The 22,588-nt window shown below is 42.1% G+C and overlaps 1 protein-coding gene and 1 long non-coding RNA gene across 7 annotated transcripts in view; one reads left to right on the top strand and one right to left on the bottom strand.

Moving 5' to 3' along the window:
* Window positions 1–22,588, top strand: part of SMAD1 (SMAD family member 1) — an 86,359-nt gene that overhangs the window by 41,160 nt on the left and 22,611 nt on the right. The gene's annotated exons all lie outside the window — the stretch shown is intronic.
* Window positions 6,953–8,431, bottom strand: LOC129630376 (uncharacterized). Its single transcript, XR_008703653.1, has 2 exons — window positions 8,140–8,431; window positions 6,953–7,164 (listed from the first exon to the last, which is right to left on the bottom strand). It is a non-coding gene; the product is annotated as an uncharacterized LOC129630376 (long non-coding RNA).

Genomic DNA, 22,588 nt, shown 5'->3' with positions numbered 1-22,588 from the left:
AGGCTGTGTGTTAGATTCATGTGGCTCTCTCCCAGAAATTCTTATTCTGGCAAAGCCCAGTGATCTGTGTTTTTTTTTTTTTTTTGACCCATGTTTAACATGTACTCCAGATAGCGTTGATAGGGGCTATTGGATTGGTGTTTGGGAACTATGCTATATCCCATAATAACCTGGTTGTCAAATAAAAAGCATTCTGGTTTCTTATGGAATATTTATGACATTCAAAAAGGGAATAATAAACATCTTTGTATCCACCACCCAGTTGCCTTCAGTAACTACTGTTCTGAATCTGATGGTTAGATTTGATGAACATCATTCCCAGGCATGCTTTTTACTGTTGTTTTATATGTATGAATCCTTGACAGGATGTACTGTTATTTTGTATATTTAAAAGTATTGTATAGTGATAATTAGAGTATCCTTCTACAACTTGCTGTATTCATTCAACATCATGGTTTTGTGATTTCTGTATTACATACTTTAGGGTTACTTTGTCAAGGCCTGTGAAAAATCCTCAGGAGGTTTTATTTGAATTTCATTGATTTCATTTGGGGAAGGATTGACATAGTTGTGCTCTTGAGCACAATATTTTTCTAAATTTATTTAGGTTTTTAAGTTTTCTCCTTGAAAGTTCTTGCACATCTTTTCTTAGATTTATCAGTATTTCTAGATGACCAGGTTTTATTGTATCCTTTTAAAAGTTACATTTTGTTACAGTTGTTCATGGCTAGAACTGTACTTGATTTTTTCCAACAATCTTGATGAATTCTCCTTGTTCTAATATAGACATTCTTTTACTGCTTGTTATATCCACCATGATGTAAATTTTAATGTATAATATATACAACAGGGTCATTCAGGTACATGGGTTTTTGATTCCCATAGTAACTTTAAGAGGTACAGAGGGAAGATTCTAATCCCACTTTACAAATGGCGAAACTGAGATCCCTATAAATTAAGTGACCTGTGTGTCAGACAACTAAGAACTGTATTGAGAAAACATTGTGGATCTGTTTTCTCCAGACCTCTCGCTCCATCCTATGACATTTCATCCTGTGCAGCAGCAGTTGCCTCCCGACTGGCGCCCCCTGCAGGGGGACTAGTGCACTACAGAGAGTGTTCCAGGATGCATGCTCTAGCCATGTAACCTTCCTGCTTCCCATTCCTTTACACGCAGCTTTGTGTTCTGGTCCTCGCCTACCTTGCCAGCTTCTTTTCCCACCTTGATTCTACTTTCATGTACTTCCCTGGTAATGCAAGTGGTAAAGAACCCACCTATCAATGCAGGAGATGCAAGAGACACAGGTTTGGTCCTTGTGTTGGGAAGACCCTGTGGAGAAGGAAATGGCAACTGGCTCTAGTATTCTTCTTGCCTAGAGAAGCCCATGGACAGAGGATCCTAGTGGGCCACAGTCCATGGGGTCACAAAGAGCTGAGCGTGACTGAGCACACACACGCTTCGTGTGGTTGAGTCACATGGGAACACTTTAATGCACTCCTCCCAAGTGCCTCATTTCTTCTCCTTCTCCTTAGTCTTCCTTGCAGGATAGTAAATCAAGCTCCAAGATGGCAGGAACCATGTGTATAATTAACATCTTTACTTTTAATAATGAGCACAATTCAGTACATTTCTGATGTTAAAGGCAAACACTACTTTTAATTTCTCTGTTGGGCCATTTTTTTTTTTTTTTTTTTACAGATGAGTTTTTGGTTTGTTTGTACCCTCTGACCATTATCTTCCCTTTTGTTTCATTTCATTGCCATTACTATCTGACATTAGATGAATATTAAAACATTAAAAGTTAATATGGAAATGATTTTGTTACTCTTAATAATTTAAAGATCCTGACTCTGGGAAAGATTGAGGGCAGGAGGGGAAGGGGATGACAGAGGATAAGATGGTTGGATGGCATCACCAATTCAATGGACATGGGGTTGGGTGGACTCTGGGAGTTGGTGATAGACAGGGAGGCCTGGTGTGCTGCGGTTCATGGGGTCGCAAAGAGTCGGACACGACTGAGCGACTGAACTGAATAATGTACATGTAAAACACTTGACGGGAAGGAGTTGGAAAACCAGCTAAAATAAGGCATTTTGAGACTCCATGGATATCACTTCATCCTCCCCTTTAGCCAAGAATCTGGGGAGCCATGTATAGACCAATTCTCAAAAACTACGAGGCCAAGATCTGGTGAATTTGAACATGTCAGGATTTTCCTTATATTTTTCATACTTTGAAGGGGACCACCATGAAGCAATCCCTGCACTTTGTGGGGGAAAAGCCCCACTAAATCAAAGTGCAGGGGGGCCTCAGCCCCACACACTCCCAGTTACACAGGCATGCGGCAGGGCACACTCCTGGCTGTTTCTGTGAACTGGGAAACAAGGCCGAGTTCTAAGCTGCAGAGGCACAGCTCAGCACTGCATTCCTTTGAACCTTGTTTTTACCTCTGAACTGTTTTACTTCAGATACAGTATTTCAAAGAGCAGTTCAGCAGTTGAAGCATAAGTTAATCAGGTCTCCCAAATTTGTTGTTTTCTGCCAAGGCCCCTGTTGAGACCTCAGGAGGAAAATCCAGGAGAAACTGCAAGTGTCTGGAAGGTTTAGAGCAGTGGTTTTTCAAAGTGTGTGGTCCCCAGACTAGCAGCATTGGCATCACCTGGGAACTTGGTTGAAATGCGTATTTTTAGATCCTTGCACAGACCTACTGAATCAAACTCTGGGGATGGGGCCAGCAGTCTGTGTTTGGACAGGCTCTCCAGGTGATCCTGATTCAGGCTTACAGTGTGAGAACCACTGGTTTCCAGGCAAGTCATCAAGTCCAGTTGACAAGATGAGGTCTCTTATTGAAAAGAGATGCTAATGAGTTAAGAGTTTGAAATCCCTCTTTATTTAGAAAGTTGCATTTTGTTAGGGGTATAAAATTGACTAGCTTGCTCTAGAATGTCCCTTCCTGCTGATATTTATAAAGATTAGCATTCTGATACAGTGAGTCTTTAGGGGGGTGGGAGAGTAGACGGGGAGAAAGGAATGCTTTGTTGTTTGACCCATAGACATTTTCTAATTGTTCTTTGGGGTATCTTTTACTATCTCTGTTTCTTTCACCAAAAATAATTTTAATGGATTTAAGTAACTGCTGTTTTTCTTTAACCTATGCCATTTGTTTTGATTTTTTTAGACACAAAAGAGTAAAAATTGTAGTGGTCTGGGGAAGAAACCAAAAGTTATAGAAACACTTGTATTCATCACAATTAACAATGGGATTTACCTATGGCTGATTTATTTTGTGGTTTGACAGAAAACAGCAGAATTCTATAAAGCAATTATCCTTCAATAATAAATAAATAAATAAAAAAACAAAACAAAAAAACAATGGGATAGGGTGTGAGAGGCAAGAACCTTTGGGGCTTCCCTGGTGGTTCAGACGGTAAAGAATCTATCTGCAATGCAGGAGACCCAGGTTCATTCCCTGGGTTTGGGAAGATCCCCTGGAGGAGAGCATGGCAACCCACTCCAGTATTCTTGCCGGGAGACTCCCATGGGCAGATGAGCCTGGTGGGCTAGTAGTCCATGGTGTCACAAAGAGTCGGACACAACTGAGCAACTAATTTCTTTTGTTCTTTTTTTGTAAGTACTTACCAGACCTAGCACCAAGGTCCAGAGTAACTTGGCCATTAATGAAACATGCGTCTTTGGGAAAAGTATTGATAGAAAGCAATAAGACTTGTCTGCAAGTGTGTGGACAGTTATAGGAAAGAGGAAGTTCTTGTGGCTTCTGAAGACTCTGACCCTGCTGATGATGTAACAGGCGGCTGTTTACTTGGACCTTTGGTAGTCTTTAGAGTCCAGGCTACTTATTAGTGGTTGGGTTAAATGGCGGTCTTCTTTTTCTTGACCAAAGAAATTGCTGACGTGATGAAGTCAGTCGTCTCGCTGTGGAGTGAAAAGCCATTCCGTTGCTATCTGCCGCCATTAAAATGCCTTCGTGGAGATTTCCTGTCATTTTTTTTTTCTTTTTTTAATGTTTTTCATGTGATTCCTGAGAATTATCTTCTGTACTTTGAACTTCAAAGGCCATATTGAATCTGAGCTTGAAATTCTGACATTTCAAATTTGATTTGGATCTCTCAAGTAACACCCTGGTGTTCGCTTCCTGGTTGGTGCTTCTTTCGTTTTCAGCATCATAGCTCCCAGCCGTTTAAAATTCACCTAAAATCCTCTTCAGAATTCACCTAAAATCTTCTTCATCTTTTGACTGACTGCAACGTTTGCCCCTTTGGCTGCCTCAGTCACCGGGTAGTTCCTAGCTCCGTAAATTTTGTCTTAAAATCTTAGAAATGGACAGTGCATCGGTGGTTACTGGGATCTGGAGGGGAGTGGGCGTGGCTGTAAGAGGCAGCGTGGGGGAGGCACCCTTGGGTGGATGGAAGGGTTCTGTGTCTTGGCTGTGTCTATGTCAGTGTCCTGACTGATGCTGTTCTAGTTTTGCAGGCTGTTACCATTGGAGGGTACTGGGTACAGGGTAGACAGGATTTCTCTGTTACTTCTCACAGCTGCATGTGAACCTGCCATTGTCTGAATCTAAAAATGGTGATCCCTGAAAGAAGCAGCTAGTCTTGAATGAGTCACCTGAGCGCCCCTCCTCAAGACAAACCGTTGTGTCTGGCAAGCAGCAGAGGTGCTCTGTGAGTCCTTTCATTTTGTCACACAGAATATTAAAAAGACGTATACTGAAGGCTCAAGATTTAATAAACTTAATATTCAAAAATAGAATCAAAAATTTTAATGCGTTTCTTCATGTTGTTAATGTGATTTTTCTTGAGCCAATGATGACAAAAACCTCTATGTAATTAAAGTGCCTTTTTTTTACAGTCTTGTATTAGTATATCCGTTTGGAGGATAGGGAAGGGTGGGGGGGATGTATTGACTCTTCCTCCAGGTTTATCTGAGTGATGTGGATACCTAGGAGTCTGGTAACTGAAGCTGTAAGCCAGATACCAAGATACAGCAGTTAGAAGCAGAAGCAGTTAGAAGCAGTTGTGAAGATTTGGGATTAACTATCAACAATATCAACTATAAAAATTAAAGCTTTATGACCTGTGCATTATAGTCAGTGTTCTCCAGAGAATCAGAACAAATAGGATAGATGTAGATCCTATGTATTTATAAGATCCTATTAAATTTAAAAATTTATTAATTATCCTACTAATAAGTCTACTATTGGTACTTCCATGGTGGTCCAGTGGTTAGGATTCAGTACTTTGTGATGAGGGCCTGGATTCAATCCCTGGTTGGGGAACCTAAGATCCCACAAGCTGCATGGCGTGCCCCCCTCCAAATAGATTTTTAAAGGTTTAAAAAGAAGTCTAATATCTGTTATAGATTTATTATGGACGCTGGCTCACATGAGCGTGGAGGCCAAGAAGTCCCACAATCCACTGTCTGCAAGCCAAGGAGCCAGGCAGACACTTAATGTAATCCCAGTTTTAGTCCAGCGGCCTTGGAACCAGGAGCACTAGTATCCAAGGGCAGGAGAAGACAGGTGCTCCAGGCTTTTTGCTGGCAATCAGCATTTGGGTGCAGCCCACTCACAGTGGCAAGGGTGGTCTTCCTTACTCAGTCTGTCATTTCAAATGCTTCTGTCCTCTGGAGACAGCCTCAAAGACACAGCAAGAAGTACTGTTTCACCAGTTCTCTGATCATCCGTTAGCTCAGTCAAGGTAACACACAAAATTAACCATCACACTCCATGAAAAAAAAAAAAAAACAAATAAAATAGAAGCAATACTGTAGCTAATTCAATCAAGACTTTTAAAATGGTCCTTGTGAAAAAAAAAAGAAAATTTCTTTTCACTCAAACATCTACAATTCATGTACAACTCCCCAGGAACTGAGTCTGCCCCAGAAAGACTGTAAAGAATCTGCCAGCAGTGCAGGAGAGCCAGGTTCAATCCCTGGGTCCCCGGAGAAGAGAATGGCAACCCACTCCAGTACTTGCCTGGAGAATTCCGTGGGCAGAGAAGCCTGGAAGGCTACAGTCCACGGGTCGCAAAGAGTCAGACACGACTGAGCGACTAACACACACACAGGAAAGACAGGCACGTGAGTACAGCACAGTGTGCTAAATTGAATGAATTCTGCTTCCATCTAAGCTCAAGGCACAGCCAAGTGGACGTGGAATTTGGATGGCAGACTTTTTTCCCCTATATTATCATTGGCATGTGGCTTGTGTCTGATAATTTCATCACTGTCATCTGCAGTTTTATTAGAAACAGATGAAGTAATGTAATTGTGTGTAGGATTTTATACCCAGATCTCTTAGTGGATTTCTTTATCTTAAATCCAAGACAAAATATGAAGTTGATTATTTTGCTCTTTTCTTCTTTCCTTGAGCAGCTGTCCTTAGTGCGTGATTTGGGGCACTGGTTTTATGTTATTTATGAATGGATGAACTCATGGTAAGCTTTAGCAGTTACTATGTATTATTTGTACATAAAATATAAAAGTACATAAATTACATAAGTTGAAGCAGGTATCTAGATAATTATTATGTGACTTGTTTCTGGGTAGAGTTTTTTTATTGCCAGATCTTTCCCAACTTGAAATTTTAAGACTGTGATCCACAGATTATACGAAGTATCTTGCTCATACTTTTGTTTTCCTGGCCATTATCCTCTACTTCATTCCTTTTCTGTCTCTGCAACAATTAGGTGGGCTAGAGAAGATATATTCAGACCTTTTGGATTCACTTAAAGGTTCATCGCCCTTGCATTTTTGCTCCTACAGTTCATAAGGCTGTAGGAAAACTAACCAGCCAGCAGCTATTAAAAACCAAGCACACTCTCAAAGAACCATGGCTGATGGAAAAGCAATTTTGAAAACCACAGAGAAACACTTGTAATAAAGTAGTTCACTGATTGCAGTTGTGAGGTAGTAATGTTTTCAATCAAAAGGAAAAGCCTAGCTAATAACTTCCAAGACTAGCTTGGGGCGAACTGACGTTGAGACCTGTGAGTAGTGTGTTGGGGCTTTTGATCCCCACGTGTGGCTCCTCCTCAAACAGCAATTTCTTGTGGGTCTGGGAGTGTTCTTTGTGGTTGTGGTGGGGACGCTGCAGGTGACTTGCCCTCGGTTGCTGTAGCGCCTTAGGCTCTTGATGGACCCTTGAAAAGTGAGAGAAATGAGGGAGAAGGTTGGCTTTTGTAATGATCTCAGGCTGATTCTCTTGGTTTTACTTTCAGCCTCCTTGGTATTAGATGTTCAAAGCTTCAAAGAAAAGACTGGACATTTCTTTCTCCTGAAACTGTCCCATCTCTTTGTCTTTTTCTACTCTGAAATGCAGTGATTTCTCAAATGACCCAGCATCATGCCTGACAACCCTAAGTTAGCCAAATCATCAGACCTCAGCCCTGATATTTGGAAAAACGAGATTTGTTTGGGGAGGAGATAGGGAAGGAAAGAGTGGAGGTTTACAGAGCAGGGCTGAGGGACTTCTGGCAGCTGGAGGCTACCCTGACTACTGTGTTAAAAATCTCAAGAGAGCCTGGAGAAAAGGAGAACTAAAAAACAAATATTGTTAATTTGCTAGCGTAGCACTGTTAGATGCTGGTCTCGGGACTGCTTTGAAAGGCTGCAGACTTGTTTCCCCTGCGTTTAGTCTGGTGTAGGCACTCACGACGTCAACAGCAGTTCTTCCCTGTGGGTGAAGATGTGTTAAGGGACTGAAACTGTCCCTTAAACCCATTTCACCTTCCTAATTACCAGTGCCCTCAACTGAGTTTCTCCATTGTCGTGAGCTTCAGCACTGAAGCCTGCCCTTGAACATTCCATTCAGTCTGCTCGTCATGACATTGGTACGGGCCACATGGGTTGTATAACTAGAAGTAATGTTAACCTCTCTGAGAAAGAAAGAAACCTGGAACCAGAGACTTTGTTTAAATAAAGAGATTTAGATCCACAACGGACTGTTTGGCATTTTTCTCCCCTGGTTATTTCTTTATTTTTCTTTTCTTTTTTTTTTTTTGAGAGAAATCTAGTTTCCAAAATTAGTTAAGTTTTGCTTTATTAGCTATGGAGGAGTAGACTTTTTTTTTAATTAAAAGTTTTTTTAAAAATTATTTATTTATATTTGACCTCACCAGTGGGCATGTAAGATCTTAGTTCCCTGTGGGCATGCTAAGTCGCTTCCGTCATGTCCAACCCTTTGCAGCCCTATGGACTGTAGTCCGCCAGGCTCCTGTGTCCATGAGATTCTCCAGGCAAGAATACTGGAGTGGGTTGCCACTCCTTCCTCCAAGGAATCTGCCCAACCCAGGGATCAAACCCCCATCTCTTATGTCTCCTGCATCGGCAGGTGGGTTTTTTACCACTAGCGCCACCTGAGAAGCCCTCAAACCCATTCCTTGCATTGGAAGCGCAGTCTTTCCACCACGTAAGTTCTGACCTCCACCCCCACCCATTCTTTAAATGCTTGTTTTTATGCTCTGGAATCCATTTAGCAGACCTTACAATGCAAGATGAGGTTTAGATCCTACTACACCATGATGTCATTTCCAAAGCAGCTCTTTGAGATGCTGCTGTTCTCAGCTCCCTGCTGTCTCACAAAGCAGCCGTGTCTTATCTGAGTTAAGGGTATGGCTCACATGGTCACACATCACCCGACCACCTGCCCACTTGCCTGGGTGGGATCTTCAGTCAGGAAAAGGCAAAAGGAGAGACTGTGACTCTTGAATATTATTTGGGCGGCTTTTTGTAAACTGAAGGTAAACATACATATGACAACAGAGTGAAATTAATTGCCTTGTGTGTTTTTTCCTCTATGTTTCCCTATAATTCCATCTAGCTAGCTCTGTAGCAGACTCGGCAGTATTTTTTCTGTGATGGTGTTGTTTCTTCAAGCATGTAAAAAATGTCTCCAGGGTATGATGCTGTATTGGACAGGTTTTTTGTGTGTTTGTTTAAAGAAAACATTAAAAACACTTTTTTTTAATTGTAGGAAAATTGCTTTACAGTGTTGTGTTGGTTTCTGGACAGGTATTTAGGTACAGTGGTCAAGTTAGGAAAGAGTTGTGGGCAAGTGCTTTTGAAACATCTAACTACAGTTTTCAATGGGAAAAAGAACAGCTGATGTTAAAATGAATTATTTTTCAAAGAGAAGACCGATGGGAACATGTCCTAAGGACTCGGGTCAGCTTAAATTGGCTGTTCCTGGCTAAAGCAGATAGTACAACCAACAAGATAATTAAGGTCAGAAATGAATTATCAGCCACTGGAGGATAAAAACAGGGATCCAAACTGATAATGAATGAGAGAGAGGGCTTCCCAGGTGGCTCAGTGGTAAAGAATCCGCCTGCCAATGCAGGAGATGCAGCAGACGCAGTTTCGCTCTCTGGGTCAGGAAGGTCCCCTAGAGGAGGAAAGGGCAACCTACTCCAGTATTCTTGCCTGGGAAATCTCACGAACAGAGGAGCCTGGCAGGCTACAGTCCCTGGGGTTGCAAAGAGTCGGACACGACTCAGTGACTAAACAACAATAAAGGAGAGAGGAGGGCTGTTGCTGACAGGAGAATGCTGACTGGTAGATGTGGAGTTCTCTAGGAAATTCAGGACAAATGGGAACTGTTAAAGGAGATACTTCTCTGTAGTTGTAAGGTTAAAACGTGGTGGGGTAGAAACTCGGGTCAGAAGGCTTGGACTAAAATTTGGCACTTAGTAATTTTGACCTTGGGCTGGTTCCTTCTCTTTGAGCTTGTGTTTGCTAACCTGTGAAATGGGGAGTGATAATATCTACCTTCCAAGGTCATGCTGAGGACTAAATCATGCACGTGAACATGCTTTCTGCACTCTGGGAACATTAAATGTGGCTGAAACAGTGATACAAAGAGCATAACTTCTGTGCATATCTTCTTCAGAAGAAAAACAAAATTCGTAATGTTACGTTTTCACCAAACACATCTTCAGAAAACTATAGTACAGTTGATTAATGAACAACTCGGAGTTTAGAGCCCTCCACACTGTGGAAAATCCATGTATGAATTTAAAGTCAGCCCTCCATATCCACGGTTTGGCATCCTGTGATTCAACCACCTGAAGATCATGTAGTACATATTTAGTGGAAAAAGAAAAAAAAATCTGTGATTGTGGATCTGTGTAGTTCAGATCTGTGTTATTCCAGGGGCAATATTTATGGTATTAATAACAGTAGCAATAAAAATTAAAACAGCTGCTTTTTATGTGCCAGGCACCGTGCTCATGGACTCATGTGCATGCTCATTTCCGCCTGACCTCAGCTGTAAGAGGTGCAGAGAGATGCCAAGCAGCTGGGCCTCTGAGCTGCTGTTGTGTCACGTGGCTTTAAGGGGCGAGGCAGCATTCAAACTTCAACTTTGTAGTTGAAGTCTAACCACAAAGTCCATGCTGCCACTCACCACACTGCTGCTTCCCTAAAGAAGTCATTCCCCACACTCAGCCAGTTTTCTTTCTTTGACAAAGGAGAAAGGTATGCAAAATTTTCAGTAGCAGAAGGTTTAATCCAAAATACATATGTGCACCAGCTGCTTGAGTTTGGGATTGATAGATCAAATCAGTCAATTCTAAAGGAAATCAACCCTGAATATTCATTAGAAGAACTGATGCTGAAGCTCAAATACTTTGGCCACCTGATGGGAAGAGCTGATTCACTGGAGAAGACCCTGATGCTGGGAAAGATTGAAGGCAGGAGGAGAAGGGGACGACAGAGAATGAGATGGTTGGATGGCATCAGCGACTCGATGGACATGAGTTTGAGTAAGCTCCAGGAGATGGTGAAGGACAGGGAAGCCTGGCGTGCTGCAGTCCATGGGATCAAAAAGAGTCAGACACGACTGCGTGACTAAACAAAAAATGGTAAATTGAGAGTCTACACCTGTGCTTCAGATGTTTCTGGAGGTTTTACTGGTATTTATTTCCCATCAGTCTTCATCATTAGATAACAAGTGTCTGTTTCCTGGAATATATTTAACAGAATCAAATTTGATCTCAGAATGAGAACTAATTGCATACTGCTGCAATTACAAATGACTGCCTGCTGTGACGCCTGGGGAAGGACCCTTTCCATATCAACAGCAGTCAATAGATGCTTAGGCCCCCTAGGCCAGGGCTGACCAGAGCCCAGGAACTTGTTAAAACTGACCTGAGCAACATCAAGAGACACCTGTCTCCACTCCTGCCTGGTTGTATATTCATGGGCAAGTTAGGTAGTCTCTACCTCAGTATTCACCCTAGGTCAGCGTCTTTATGAGGATTGTTACTGTTCTTCAGTCGCTAAATTGTGTCCGACTCTTTGTGACCCCATGGACTGCAGCACTCCAGGCTTCCCTGTCCTTCACCATCTCCCAGAGTTTGCTCAAACTCATGTCCATTGAGTCAGTGATGCCATCCAACCATCTCATCCTCTGCCTCCCCCTTCTCCTCTTGTCCTCAATCTTTCCCAGAATAGATTAGTTAACATTTGATACAGTACTTGACATAAGTCAGCACAATATAAATGATTAAATACAAAGAAACCTGTGAGAAGTACTAATGTTCCCATTTTACTAGTAAGAAATGAGGTGTGAAGAGTGAATTCCCCGTCAATTGGCTCCAAAGTAATTGAACAAGACTTCCATCCAGAAGTCCAAAGCTAAAGCTTGCTTCTAACTCTTTTTAAACTTCCTGTGAACCTTATGAAGGACCTTTTCCTCTCCTGATATTTTAAGCTGACACCCTGACTTGTTTTTTTTTATCTCTAACAAGCTATGAAGTCTCTGATAACATAGCACCTTCCTTCTGTGGGAGTTAAGCAAATACATATTGGGCAGAGGAAAGGAACCTGGGATAAGGATGGAAGAGGAGCTGGAGAGAGGAGCCGGCCACATTCAGCCTCCCAGAACGGGGTCTCTAGCCCTGCAGGGAAAGGGAGGCTCCTGCGCCTGAATTCACCCCGCCAGGACCCTGAGCTTCTTGATCTGAAGCCATTGCTTTTTCTGTGGCTCTAAGCCTTCTGACCAAAAAACCTGGACACTGAATATTCTTCTCAGCTTAGTATAAGGCTATGCTGGTCTACTCTATATCATTCTAACTTAATCTACATACCCAAGGATTGAGACTGATGCTGTATCGAGTTTTAGAGGTGGAAGGGATGCCGCTTAGACATCTAACAAGGTGAGAAAATTGAAGTCCAAGTTCCACAGCTGGTTAGAGACGGAGACAGGACAGGAACCATGGGGCTGCGTTGCCAGTAAATACAGTAACCCCTCACCTTCCCCACCCAGGCTGCGTTCACTCAAACCCCGGAAGGTCTTATCTGCTGTGTGGGGGTGAGATAGAGGAATCTTCCTCGAAACAAGTGTCTTCCTAATTGACTGAGGACCATGCTTTGAGCAAGGACTATGCTTCGAGCAAGACCTTGCTTATAATTATAGTCAGCTTATAATAACTAATCAAAAAATAGTAATATAATTCACAAACATAAATTAATTGAAAAAAAATTTATTAGGGACCTATTATATACCAGGTGCTGTACAATACAGAAGGAAAAAAGCTCAATTCTCCCCCAAAGGGGCTGGTGGTCTGAGTGAGTTAAAGTCAAATTAGCAGTAGAATGTTGCTGATGGCATGATAGTCTAAGCTGCAGTTGGGGCGCAAAGAAAAGAGAAATTCGTTTCTTCTGGGGGTGGGTAGAAAGAATAGGAAAAATACCCTAAAGGAAGCGACACTGAACCTGAGATTTGGGAGTATATCAAGTGAGCGAAAGTACAGGAATATGAAACCAGCAGATGGAAACTGCTGGAAGCTTGGGGTGGCTGGGTAAGGAGCAGGGTAAGAGAGTTATCCCAAAGGGTAGGTTGGAGCCTGTATCTGCAGTAGGTCATGGAGTCTTAGAGGACATCCTGTGGACACATAATCTTGCAGATGTGTTTCAAGGGGATCCCCTTTGGTGTTTAGAAAGAGGGAATCCCCTATTACTTAGGAAGTTGGGTTCTCAGAAGTTGATTTCAATTTAGGCCCTTTTAAACACATTATCGACTGGGGAATTTTTGCAGAAACTTAACACCTGTGGCACTAATGTGTGTCTGGTCAATAATGTGTTAAGTAAATTTAACCTTTTTTCGCAGATACTTTTGTTGAATACAGTTCATTTCTTTGTTTATATTTAAGTTTTGTTCACATGTTCATCTTCTGTTCATGTATGTGTACTCAAGAGTGAGCCAGTTCTAATGAGGTAGATGAAACTGGAGCCTGTTATACAGAGTGAAGTAAGTCAGAAAGAAAAACACCAATACAGTTTATTAATGCATATATATGGAATTTAGAAAGATGGTAATGATGACCCTATGTGCAAGACAGCAAAAGATACACAGATGTAAAGAACAGACTTTTGGACTCTGTGGGAGAAGCTGAGGGTTGGATGATTTGAGAGAATAGCATTGAAACATGTATATTACCATGTGTGAAATAGATCACCAGTCCAAGTTTGGTGTATGAAACAGGGCACTCAAAGCTGACGCGCTGGGACAACCCTGAGGAATGGGATGAGGAGAGAGGTGGGAGGGGGGTTTGGGACGGGGGGACACATGTACACCCATAGCTGATTCATGTCAGTGTAGGGCAAAAACCAGCATAATATTGTAAAGCAGTTAGCCTCCGATTAAAATAAATTAATAAAAAAAAGAGTAATTGATACATTCCTCGAAAGTAAATACTACAAAGTGAAAGGAAGTGAAGTTGCTCAGCCGTGTCTGACTCTGTGACCGCATGGACTGTAGCCTACCAGGCTCCTCCATCCATGGGATTTTCCAGGCAAGGGTACTGGAGTGGGGTGCCATTTCCTTCTTCAGGGGATCTTCCCAGCCCAGGGATCGACCCCAGGTCTCCCACATTGCAGGCAGACGTTTTACCATCTGAGCCACCAAGGAAGCAAATACTGTAAAGTTGCTATCTTTAGACAAAAATCATCTTAACTTTTAAAAAGATGTTCCCTCCAAACACTAAGCAGAAGAATGAAAAGAGAATGTTAAATACACAATCTCTTTCTAGTCTTACAGTACTGAGTACAATCGTCTGGTGGTTATTATGAGTAGACCTTGATTCAAACCCTGGCCTTCCGCTTAGCAGCTGTGTGACCTCAGACGTTGTCACAGAGCTGGGCTGAGCCTGCTTCTGCGTCTGCCATGAGGATTCGGGATCTGTTATAAACTCCGGGTGGGCAGGGGCAGTGACTGTCTCGCGGATGTCAGCATCTGCCGCGTCTCCCCAAGCCTGGCCCCGGGGTTCGGTGAGTGTATATGGAGTGCCCAGTGAACATTGGCTAATGTTGCTTCACACCCTGCCTTCTGCCACGTCACTACCAGTAAGCACACGAGATAAAGTGCCCCCGTTCAGGGACTTGGAGTTCTATTTGCGTTAAAATTTAACCTCAATTAAGTGTCCTGAGAATCTTTTCTTCAGTGTAGTTTCCCTGACATATCCTGAGGTCAGGAATTTTATTTCATAACTGCATATACTATTAACTTTTAAGTAGTTTTACCCTCTCCATCACTCTCTTCTGGAAATGTTTCTATTTAGGAGGTCACGAACACACACCGAATCGAGGGACATCTGCTTGGTACAGTTATGATACTGGGCACAGCTGCTCTGGCAGGTTGACTACCCTCCCCCTCCTCACCACCCCCCACCTATTTTCAGATGAGAATTGAGGCCGCAGGACCCGATCTCAGGGACCTAAGCTCCCATTAGCCCTGGACCACGATCCTGCTCTCGGGTGACCTCACTGACTGTCCTGAGCGAGGTGTGGTCTGCCACTTGGGCACCATGACGCTCCAGATGAGCACGGCAGCGGCAGCAGACTTGCCCAGTTCAGGGCTAGAAGGGCCTTCAGACCCCTTGCTCTGCGGAGTGAGGAAAATTGAGACCCTTGGAAATTAAGTGACTTTCTCAAAGTCACAAAACTAATAATTATCATCATCAGGCTAGAACTTGGGCATCTCCACTGTACCCTAAACTCCTTTTCCACGTCTTCAGAACTAAAAAGTGTTATGTACTGCTGGGTCGTAGCCAGCTTATTTGCCATCATGTCTGTATGGACAGGCAGCTTTGTTATCAGAACTCTCGTGTGTGTGAAAAAAAAATTTTTGTCCATGAACATTTGGCATATCGTAGCCTCATCTGCCTTCATCTTGTTACAAGACTACTTTATGCAGATGACTTAGTGATAGAATTTCAAATACTTCAAAATCTGAAAAACGTTCACCGATCTGGAGGGTATACAAGAATACTTTGCACAGCCCAGCCCCCGTCTCCGGGGTTAGCTGTTTCTCGTTTCTTTTTCATTCCTTTTCCCTGTGCCCTGGTAACGCAGAAAAGCTGAGTCCAGTGGCAGAATACAAATGGCTCCTGATACTCGGTTCCGGAAACAAAAATACATCCTGAACCTTTCTTAGTTTGGTTTCCCTATTGACTAGAAAAGGGATTTTATTTCATTTTTTAACTGAATGGTGGCGGTGGTTTTAGTTGCTACGTTGTATCCGGCTCTTGCAACCCCATGGACTGTAGCCCACCAGGCTTCTCTGTCCATGGGGATTTCCCAGGCAAGAATACTGGAGTGGGTTTCCATTTCCTTCTCCAGGGGATCTTCCTGACCCAGGGATTGAACCCACATCTCCTGCCACTAGGGAAGCCCCAACTGAAATAGATGCATAAATACTTCAAAAGGCAGAAATTTGATTTTTTTTTCCTCGTGAGCTATTAGGAAAAGATACATACGCAGTTACTAGGAGTTTTTGAGTAGGTGGAGGGAGGTGTTGTGAAATTATCTAGGAGCCTTCCCCCGTCACCCCCCAAACTAGAATCCTCCTGAAGAGATAGTGTGAAAACATCTCAAGTTTTTTGTTTATTTTAACCAAGGTTGAAAAGTTGAAAGTTAAGTCGCTCAGTCGTGTCCGACTCTTTGCGACCCCGTGGACTGTAGCCCACCAGGCTCCTCCGTCCATAGGATTCTCCAGGGTTGCTGCTGCTGCTGCTGCTGCTAAGTCGCTTCAGTCGTGTCCGACTCTGTGCGACCCCATAGACAGCAGCCCACCAGGCTCCTCCGTCCCTGGGATTCTCCAGGCAAGAACGCTGGAGCGGGTTGCCATTTCCCTCTCCAGTGCATGAAAGTGAAAAGTGAGAGTGAAGTCGCTCAGTCGTGTCCGACTCTGTGCGACCCCATAGACGGCTGCCCACCAGGCTCCCCCATCCCTGGGAGTCTCCAGACAAGAACGCTGGAGTGGGTTGCCATTTCCTTCTCCAATGCATGAAAGTGAAGTCCCTCAGTCGTGTCTGACTCTTCGCGACCCCACGGACTGCAGCCTACCAGGCTTCTCCATCCATTAGGACTCCTAAAATACAAGGATGATACAACACATTCGGAATTTTAAATGATTCAATTCAAAAAGAAGTTTATGGGCGTAAAGAAAGTGTTTAAACATTGGGTCCTTCTTTCAGAGGAGATTCTCACAATTCAAATGAACCAGTAGGAGCAGTCCTTAAAGGGAAGCTGCAAACGTAAGTCATTCTCTCAAGTTGCCAGGTAGGAGTAGTTTTATCAGTGTGCCGAGGAAAAGGGTTCCCGGGAGAGTCAGTGCTCCCCTGTTTGTCTTTTCCCTAAACTAGAAATAGACTGAAACGTGGAAAGAAATACTAAGAGGAGGACACTCCTCACCCTCTCTCCCTTCCAGTTTCTGGCCTGAGTCAGTTGTCGAGTTTGCACATCTCACTCCTCTCACCTGGCTCATCAGCCTCTCACCCAGGAAATAAGAATTTCATAGAGGTTTGTTTACACGTAGATCATTGGCCTGAGTATTTTTTTATTTTCTCTTCCCCCAATAGCAAACATAGCTTCATATTGAAATATTGCTGAAATGAAAGGAAGAGGAGTTGGGGGTCGGGGAGCCTCTGGGACAGAGCACGCATCTCCTTGTCCTTCAGGAGTCAGCGCAGGCGAGGCGCCTGGGCCTCGTTTTAGAGCAGCTTGTGTGTGTGGACGTAAGCCTGCCTGGCTCGCTTCCCCCTGTTTCTTCTCTTTCACATTAATACTTCATTCCAGGTCTAGCAGCTGTTTCAGACCCCCATACCATTCCTAAATGTAATCAGTTATTAATAGTTTGGATGACCATAAGATTTGCTGTCCAAACCAGAACACTTTTGAGAGTGATGTGTTAAGTTGCTTCAGTCGTGTCCGACTCTTTGCACCCCCGTGGACTGTAGCCTGCCAGGCTCCTCTGTCCATGGGGATTCTCCAGCAAGAATACTGGAGTGGGTTGCCATTTCCTTCACCAGGGGATCTTCCCCACCCAGGGATTGAACACGGGTTTCATGTTTCCTGCATTGACAGGTGGGTTCTTTACCACCTGTGCCACCTGGGAAGCCCTTTTGGGAGTGACATTGGGTCACCTATTAATAATTCCATCAGAAAACAGCTACAGGCTGGGACTGTCCCAGGCAAGCCAAAATATACAGATACTTTATTTATAATCTTCAAGCTATATGAATCAGATTTGGTAGTGATGCACCTATTAGCATCGTCAAGGAGTTAGAAGTGTTTCATAATTGAACTTATTTGACTAGACTGGAGTTTTCTCCTGTCAGTTGCGTGACCTTAATTTGTCCAGAAACACTTCTAGAATTTATTCTACTCACTTATCCCTTAAACATCCCTTAAACAGACTATATCAGACAGAATTTAACATTCTTGGAAAGTTGATCATCAAGACAGCAGAACCTCAGGGGTTGAGAGTGCCCATTGCCTTTGTTTGAATCCCAACTCTCCACCCTTTCTCTGGGACCTTAGGTAAGTTATCCCTCCAGCTTTCTTATTTGCAGGGTGTGATAATGTGCTCAGCATGGTTCCAGGCTTAAATAATTAAGTATTAATTAAGTAAGGTTAAGTAAGGAAAAAATGGAAGACATTAAAAGATACAAATAGAAAAATCATCATATTACAGCAATATAAAATTATGTTTAGAGTTTCCTTTTTAAAAAACACAGAAGACAAATAATTACACCACATAGAGAAGTACAGTAAATATAATAAATAACTAACAAAAAATAACATGACAGAGTTGATACCAAGCATGAGTCATATCAATAAACATAAATAGGCTTAATCACCTATTAAGAGATTTCCAAGTTGGTTCAGAAAGCAAAACTTTATGCTGTTTTCAAGAGACCCATCCCTCCCCCCCCCAAGAAAAAGTGATTAAAAAGCTAAAAATCAAGGAATTGGTAAAGATATATCAGGCACCTGTAAACAACAAGTGGAGGATTGTGATTCTGATATCACACAAAATAGAATTGAGAAGACCAGAAGGCACTGACCCAGGGAGACACTTCAGCACGTTATTGACTGGGGCGTTTTTGCAGAAACTAATAGGGTGGGTGATTGTTTTGTAAGTGAATATTGAAACACCCTCGTTTGAGTAAATAACAACTTTTTTTGCACTTAATGTGTTTATTTGAAACTTTGTATGTCTCACTAAAGCATTCTAATACTTCATTGGAGTGTGATAGCAATATAGCTGACATCTCTGTGGAAAAGAACAGAACGTCTCTTACAAATATACCATGATCACTGCACTTTCCCTTAGAAGAGCAGACTCCACGTTTTCGCAGCATTTTTCTTTTCATCCTCTGGGCATTATTTCCTCTAGAACATGTTCTTTGATTTTACTCGATAGTCAACAAGGTGGATTTCTTCAGGGGCTCTTTTAGAAATGAGAAATTTCGTGATGTGTCATTTTTTAAGATTTTATGGTAATAAACTTGCGTTTATCATATACACACGATTGGGACAAAGACCTAACAGTGAAATGTGAATGATTATGACAATCATAAGTTGTGTAATGAACGCTGGATCGATCTTAAGCTCTAAAACTTCATGATACATATGGTCAGTGATGTGTTAAAGTGAACATATATGCACCAAATATCACAGCAACCTCCTGTATAAAGTACAGTATGGCAGGAAAAACAAACAGAAACACACCCAATAATAGGAACTTTAATACACCAGTCTAAATACATGACAGGTTATGTGGGAAAAACCTAAGTAATCATAGCAGCCAGAGATTGGAAAACTGCCCACAGGCCAAGTCAAATCTGTTAGCTGTTTGTAAAAGTTGAGCGTTTTAACACAGCCACACCCAGCCGCTCTCCAGTTGCGGTGCCCAAGCTTCTCATGGCAGTGACCGCTTTTGTTGTGGGGCTCACGGGCATGGTTGCTCTGCAGCATGGGGAATCCTTCTAGATCAGGGATTGAACCTGTATCTTCTGCATTGGCAGGCGGATTCTTTACCACTGGGCCACCAAAGAATCCCCATTTCCATTACTTTTGAACAAAGTATTGGCACTACTAACCAGTTCAGTTAGGCACAAGAAAATAATTTGAAAGGGAGAAGTAAAATTAGCTGTGAGAGAATGATCATTTGCTGGAGAACTATACAGTGAGTCCATGATAAAAATAACTGAGACAACAAAAGAATTCATCCAGACAGTAACATAGAAAATAGAAACGTCAATAACCAATATATAAATAATTACCAGATAGAAGGTATAAGTGAAAGTGAAAGGTATAAGGTAAAAGTGAAAACTCCATTTAAAATAGCAACAGAAAAGATAAAATACTTAATAAACTTAATGAGAAATGTTTAAATCCTAATACAGTGTTATAGGTTAAATTCTGTCCCCTGCAAAATGTATCTGTTGAAGCCCCAGTCAGAAGTACCTAAGAATGTGACTGTATGTGGAAATTGGGCCTTTAAAAAGTTAAAATGAGGCCATTGGGCTGGACTCAAAACCGATTGGTATCCTTATAAGAAGAGGAGATGGGGAGATACATAAAGAGAGACACCAGGGAAGTAATATGGAAGAACCACAGCAAGTGGCCATCTGCAAGCCAAGAAGACAGGCTTCAGAAGAAACCAACTTGCCAAACACCTTACTCTTGGACTTCCAGCCACCAGAACTTTGAGTAAATAAATTTCTGTGGTTTAAGCCCCACGGTCTGTGGTACTTTGTTATGGGCAGACCTCGCAAACTAGTACAGATAGTAGCTATGGAACAATCCTGAAAGCTGCAAAAGTAGACTTGACCTTCCCAGTTCTTGAATAAAATATTTTAACATTATAAGATATTAATTCTTACTAAGTTGATGTTTAAATACAATTTGATTCCAGTAAAAGGATCAATAATCTTTTTTTTCTGGAGGTCTACAAGGTGACCATCAAAGTTCGTATGAAAAAGTAAGCATGTGAGTAAAACTGTGAAGTGCACCGTGAGAGGGGACTAACCCTACAGATATTAGCATATACTATAAAGTCCCTACGGGGCTTCCCAGGGGGCTCAGTGGTTAAGAATCCGCCTGCAGTGCAGGTGATGCAAGAGACGCGGGTTCAATCCCTGGGTTGGGAAGATCCCTTGGAAGAGGAGATGGCAACCCACTCCAGTATTCCTGCCTGTAAAATCCCATGGATAGAGGAGCCTCGCAGGCTACAGTCTGTGGGGGTCGCATAGCATTGAACACGACTGAGCATGCATGCACACATAAAGTCTCTATAATTAAACCAGAGTGACACAGGGCAACGGACTAGAATGGAATGGGATGGAACATCTGAAAAATAGACCCTAACATATGTGGAAGTTTGTGAGAAAGGTGGCATCTCTGACCACTAGGACAGAGGTGGGCTTTTTAATAAATGGTGTTGGGGCAGCTGGCTAGCCATTTGGAAAGATAAAATTAGATCTACTCCTTATGGTATAAATAAACTGAACTCCAGATGAATCAGAGATTTAAATAAAATATGATACCTTACATGCATTGGAAGAATGCTTGGATGAATTCCTCCTTACAACCTGGGTGTAGAAGAAGACTCTATGACTCAAAATCCACATGCAATTAAAAAAAAAATTGACTACCAAAAAATAAACTTGCACATAAGCAAAGTCAAGAGGCAAAGTGACAGACTGTGATAAGCTATTTGGAACATAATATATCATGGGCTGATATCTCTAATATATATAAGATATATAGATAAGATACAATATTTTATATATAGATAATGTATCTTAGATATTATTATATCTTATATAGATAATGTATAAGATCTATAATATGGATAAGATATATTTGCCTATATATTACATGATTTACTTATTTTAATGAAAAATGGGAAGACCAAAAGTGAGCAAAAGGTACAAGCAGACAGTTCACAAAAGAAGACTAACACAGGTCTTCTGAAGTACGTGAGAAGATGATCAACATGAAAAGACATCTATAGAAATGTAAAAGGGCACTAAAATGCCTACCATTTTTCACGCATCCAGTTGTCAAAAACGTAAGAAATTTGACAGAATAGTCTGTTCGGGAGACTTTGGGGGAAAAAATCACTTTCGTTTGTTGCTTGTAGCTATGCAAAATGGCACAACCCCTATGCATGGAGACGTGACGATAACAGAATTATACCTGTATTTACCCTTTGATGCAGTACGTCCGCTCCGAGGATACACCTTTAGCAGTACTGCAGTATATGCATGGAGTCAGTCACTGCAGTATTGTATATAATGGTTAAAATATTGCAGACTACCTAAATGCCCAGATATTGGAGATAGGTTGAATAAACCATGGTGCTCTTAGCTATAAAAGCAAGTTAGGAAGATCTCTACAGGTAGTATGAAGTTAATTCTAGAATATGCTAAGAGCCATGTCATTGGTAAAGACGCTGGGAAAGATTGAAGGCCAAAGGAGAAGAGGATGAGATGGTTAGATCGCATCACAGGCTCAGTGGATGTGAATCTGAGCAAACTCCAGGAGATAGTGAAGGACAGGGAGGCCAAGCGTAGTCCATGGGGTCTCAAAGAGTAGGACACAACTTAGCGACTAAACAACTAAACAAAGTTGAGAAAAGCAAAGCGCAGGGGCTGCCTTTCTTTTTATTCATAAAGATGAAATAAGCAAGCAAACATTTTATCTGCTTAATTTCCTCAAGAAGATGCACAGGAACCAGGGGAAAAAAAAAAAAAAAGAAATTGATTATCCTCTGAGGAGTTTAGATGGGCAGACTGAGTAAATAAATTGTAATACATACATATAATGAGGTGTTACATGCAACATTGGATAAATCATACAAACATCATGTTGAGCTAAAGCCAGACACAAGGGTGTATATGATTCCATTTATATGAAGATTTATACATTTTACTATAGATGTGTGATACCTCAATACCTTTTTTAAGTTTATTAAAATATACCTGTACCTACACCAGGAGTGGCAAAATCATCTCATCTTTTAATTGTCAGAGGTGAGAAAAAAGGTATTGATCTTGTCAAGCTCCTCTGTAGAGTGCTGCTTTGTTGTAGCTGGTGGTTCACTTCCGAGGTCACGTACAAAAGCTGATTGATCTCGCCTGTGGTGTACACCAAGGGCAGACCTGTGCTTTAGAGCCAGACCACTGCACACCAAACAACAGGTACACGGGGATACGTGTGCAGAGCATCCACCGGAGGTGCAGAAATACATTGCCTCCCCCTGCCTTCCGC

This window comes from Bubalus kerabau, chromosome 16 (genome assembly GCF_029407905.1).
Source record: "Bubalus kerabau isolate K-KA32 ecotype Philippines breed swamp buffalo chromosome 16, PCC_UOA_SB_1v2, whole genome shotgun sequence".
NCBI lineage: Eukaryota > Metazoa > Chordata > Mammalia > Artiodactyla > Bovidae > Bubalus > Bubalus kerabau.
Note: the sequence above shows the minus strand (reverse complement) of the source record. Positions and strands in the feature narration are given on the sequence as shown.